Raw genomic sequence first — 4,892 nt, 5'->3', positions numbered from 1 at the left:
AAAAAAAAAAAAAAAAAAAAAGAAAAAACTTATAGAAAGAACTTTAAAAAGTGTATGTGGTGGCCGGGTGTGGTGGCTCACACCTGTAATCCCAGCACTTTGGGAGGCCAAGGCGGGCAGACCACAAGGTCAGAAGCTCGAGACCAGCCTGACTAATGTGGTGAAACCCCATCTCTACAAAATTATAAAAATTAGCTGGGCGTGGTGGCACGTGCCTGTAATCTCAAATACTTAAGAGGCTGAGGCAGGAGAATCACTGGAACTGGGGAGGCAGAGGTTGCAGTAAGCTGAGATTGCGACAATCCAGCCTGGGTGACAGAGCAAGACTCCATCTCAAAGAAAAAAACTGTATGTGGTACCATGTAATATATAAATATTTTAAATAAATATACCATCCTTCCCCCAATCTTACTTTTCCTGCTGTTGTGAAAGCTGACCAGGAGAAGAATCAGAAGACTGACCAGCTGTCCCTCAGTCTGTCCCCGCCCCCTTCCAACGCCCAAGGCATGGAAGCCAGCAAATCTTAAGGACTGGGAGATTTTGAGATCACCCAACTAACACTTATTTGACAGATGAGAAATTGGAAAAACCGAGAAATTCAATAATTCCTCCAATATCACAAAGTTGTCTGTGGCAAAAATGGGAAAAACTAACGCTTTCTGCAATGCTTTGCAGCTTTCTCAGCAAGCAGTGAGCCACTTGGAGGAGTTGAGACGTTCAGTGAGACCACACATTAAAACCACCTGAGGAGCTTTCTTCTCATCTATACACCTGCCAGGTAGAAGCGGAAAAGCCAACATGTGGCGTTGTGGGGAGGGTTGATCTTTTTGGAAATAAATATTATATGCAGGACTTAAGAGTTTTTAAAAGTACCACAGAATACAAAGTGAAAAATCTCCTCACCCTTCTCCTCCAGCTGCTACCCAGTTACCCTCTCAAAAGGCAACCAGCCGGGCGCGGTGGCTCAAGCCTGTAATCCCAGCACTTTGGGAGGCCGAGGCGGGTGGATCACGAGGTCAAGAGATCGAGACCATCCTGGTCAACACGGTGAAACCCCGTCTCTACTAAAAATACAAAAACATTAGCTGGGCATGGTGGCGCGTGCCTGTAATCCCAGCTACTGAGGAGGTTGAGGCAGGAGAATTGCCTGAACCCAGGAGGCGGAGGTTGCGGTGAGCCCAGATCGCGCCATTGCACTCCAGCCTGGGTAACAAGACTGAAACTCCGTCTCAAAAAAAAAAAAAAAAGGCAACCAAAGTAACCTATTTCTTGAGTGTCCTTTAGAAATATCCTACACATACTCACACTTTGTCCCTCATGTAAATGGTGGCATACTAGAAATACACTGTTTTGCATGTTGCTTTTATTAATGTATCCTGGCAATTATGAATTTATGGTTCTTTCCATTGTTATAGTGTTTTACTACATGAATGTCCATTCATTATTTTGTAAAAGTTTTCCAACTAATTCTGATCTGCAGTCCTAAAACATGCTTTAAGTGATCTGTCCCTGTGCTCTTCTCCCAACGCAGACATCCCAAATAAAGCTATAAATGGAATAGGGAGGCAAAAGGAAAGATCTTAACCCAGGATCATCTAATTTTTTTCTAACAGTAGCCTAAATGATTAGAAATCCATGAGGTATAATTTCTTAATGCATATTGTTTAATTTTCAGCTACGGTGAGTCCTGAGTTCAACAATTACACTCAATGTCACTCAAAGTCACAAGTTAAGTGACTTGTCCATTTTTTCCCTCTTCTTAGTAATCCTTCCTGTTGTCCTAGTTTTATGGTGTGACTTTAGTGAAGTTAACTTTATTACCTCAAAAAAAAAAATCAGTTTTATTTAAAAGTACTATCAGCCCAACACAGAAGAGGGGGAGAAAAAGGCACTAACCAAGTCAGGAAATTAGCCCCAACTGGCGTACAAATTTACAGGTCAAAGCAAGCCCTTCCTGCCTTCACATGAACTATAGCCTGGAGACCAATGCAACCTCCTTCCTCAAAACCTGTCCATGAGATACACAGCAACAGTGGTCAGGTCTTGTTTTTTAACCAGCATGCTTTCCTCAAAAGTCTTAAATGAAAGCCAAGTGTACAAAAGTTACAATGGAGAAACATTCTGATTTAGTGAGAATGGGAGACCTGAAATTCATCTTTTCAGTCTCCCCGCTACCCTTCTCCAACCTTCCCTCCACCCCTCACTCCAGTCCTGGCTCACTAAGATACCTCTGCAGAGTACGTTTAAAACCCACTGAAATAAAAGAATCTAGTTTAAAGTTCAGACTGAAAGGGAAGGGAACACCTTAAGTGGCAGTATCAAACTATAATTTCAGGTCTCTGCACCAAAACTCATTAACTCAGGATAGTCACAAGGTTGACTCATGAACTGCAAAAATGAATTAAGAAACCTGGTCAAGATTTTATAAGCAACTTTCTCATATCTTATACATCAACATATATAATGTTTTAGGATGGAAATAATATAGTAAAAATTATATTTACTGTATTATTTTTAGTCATTATCATAAAGACAATAGCACTTCTAACTGGATTAAACAGATAAACCCAGAACTAGTCTCTTATCTTGCAAACAAACAATACAATATGGCAAAATGAAATCGATCTATTTAAGTTCCTTTTTAAATCTTTTCATATTAAATACACACACCATTACTCAAAAGGAAAATCTTGCAACAAAAAAATTTCAAATACTATCCTGCCAAAAAAAAAAAAAAAAACCATTCCCCCCCTCACCAGGAACTCCTGGCTTTTTGCCCTTAAACCTTTGCATAACCAAAATGTACTGGATAGGCGTTCAAGGTGGCCCAGAGCTATACTGGGGAAAAAAAAAAAAGCTAAAAATAGCCAGGCGTAGTGGCTCACGTCTGTAATCCCAGCACTTTGGGAGGCCAAGGTGGGCGGATCACGAGGTCAGGAAATAGAGACCATCCTGGCCAACATGGTGAAACCCCAACTCTACTAAAATACAAAAAAAATTAGCCAGGCATGGTGGTGCATGCCTGTAGTCCCAGCTGCTTGGGAGGCTGAGATAGGAGAATCGCTTGAACCCAGGAAACCCAGGAGACAGAGGTTGCAGTGGGCCGAGATCGCACCACTGTACTCCAGCCTGACAACACAGCGAGACTCCGTCAAAAAAAAAAAAAAAAAAGCTAAAAATATACTTCACTGTGGCAGGACTGCAGATGCCACTTCAGATGAACAAGAATTACTCCACCAAGGGTCACAACAGAGGTGAAGCCCACATTTTACCAAAGCAGAAAAAGGATCCTACAAAATATGAAATTCTATTTTTAACTGATAAAATAATAAAACCTCCCAATACAAAAGTATGGGATAGGGCAGTGCTGCTATAAAATTCAGATGCTAAAAAATTAGTTATTAATCTGAGGCAAATTAGGTCACATCAGTTCCCACAAAGCTGTCCAGCTCTAGTCCAATTCTAAAAGTATGTTAGGAAAGACGAGGCTAAGAAGGAGCACAACCCTGGGCATCCCAATCACCTAAAATTCTCCAACCTGGGGATGATTTAAAGAAAGCCGACTGACAGGTGAGGTTGCTCATGCCTGTAATCCCAGCAGTTTGTGAGGCCAAGGCAGGCAGATTGCCTGAGGTCAGGAGTTAGAGACCAGTCTGGCCAACACAGTGAAACCACGTCTCTACTAAAAATGAAAAGAAATTAGCCGGGCGTGGTTGCATGCGCCTGTAATCCCAGCTAATCAGGAGGCTGAGGCAGAGGAATTGCTTGAACCAGGGAGGTGGAGGTTGCAGTGAGCCAAGCACACTACCGCACTCCAGGCTGGGAGACAGAAAAAGAAATATTTTTTTTAAAAAAAAAAAAAAAAAAAAAAAAAAGAACAAATATATTTCATAACCAAAACGGGTGACTACATGCCAATTCCCTCCTTAACCAACACAAAAGAAAAACAGAGAAATTAAGGTAAGAAAAATTTTAACTGTAGATGTTTGGCCTGAATTAAGAGACATAATATCTACGTAGACATTACTAAAAGAGTTACCATTTATTGAGCTCTTGTTATATATTAGGCAGTGTACTAAGACTTTGTGTGCATGAGCTCACCTAAAAGTCTGGTTCTATTATCTCTAAGGCTGTAGGGAAGCTAAATAACTTCCTCAAGCTATGTTTTTCTAACTCAGAAACATATCTTAAAGATCATCGGCTGCTGCCTCCCCTTTGACCCACTAACAGAAACTACAGGTTATTAAGCAATATAAAACAAGGGTTACGAACAGACTGTTTTTTGATGAACCCCCCGCTCCCTGAACTCCATAAATGTTAAAGTCAAATGCTTTTAGCCTACTTTATTTTGGTACACACCTTAGAAACAAACAAAACTAGCAGACACCTATGAAGGCAAAGACCAGCTTTGTTCTGCTCCACACGGCCTCTGCAGCAGCTAGCGTACTTAGCTCTCAGTAACACCCACTCCAACAGCAAGTTGTTTAGCTGTAAACTTACACACAGCTGAAGCCTCCCAGGCCTCTCTATCTGATTAGCACCATCCTCACCTACCTATTGCTGCAAAAAAAAAAAAAAACAAAAACAAAAACAAAACTCCTAACTGGAGTCCCCACTTCAATACTTTCTCAATTCAAAAAGCCAACTGTGGCTGGACACGACTTTGGGAGGCCGAGGCAGGCAGATCATCTGAGGTCAGGAGTTCAAGAACAGCCTGACCAAAATGGAGAAACCCGTCTCTACTTAAAATACAACAAAATTACGTAGTGGTGCATGCCTGGAATCCCAGCTACTCAGGAGGCTGAGGCAGGAGAATCACTTGAACCCAGTAGGTGGAGGTTTCGTTGAGCCAAGATCGCACCATTGCACTCCAGCCTGGGCAACAAGAGCGA

At 41.7% G+C, this 4,892-nt stretch overlaps 1 protein-coding gene across 18 annotated transcripts in view; it reads right to left on the bottom strand.

The window, feature by feature from the left end:
- Nucleotides 1-4,892, bottom strand: part of NCOR1 (nuclear receptor corepressor 1) — a 183,766-nt gene that overhangs the window by 167,116 nt on the left and 11,758 nt on the right. The window lies entirely within an intron of this gene.

Source organism: Sapajus apella, unplaced genomic scaffold (genome assembly GCF_009761245.1).
Source record: "Sapajus apella isolate SASKATOON/1434 unplaced genomic scaffold, GSC_monkey_1.0 scaffold12, whole genome shotgun sequence".
Classification (NCBI taxonomy): Eukaryota; Metazoa; Chordata; class Mammalia; order Primates; family Cebidae; genus Sapajus; species Sapajus apella.
The sequence above is the reverse complement of the archived record's forward strand: the minus strand, read 5'-3'. Positions and strand labels throughout refer to the sequence as shown.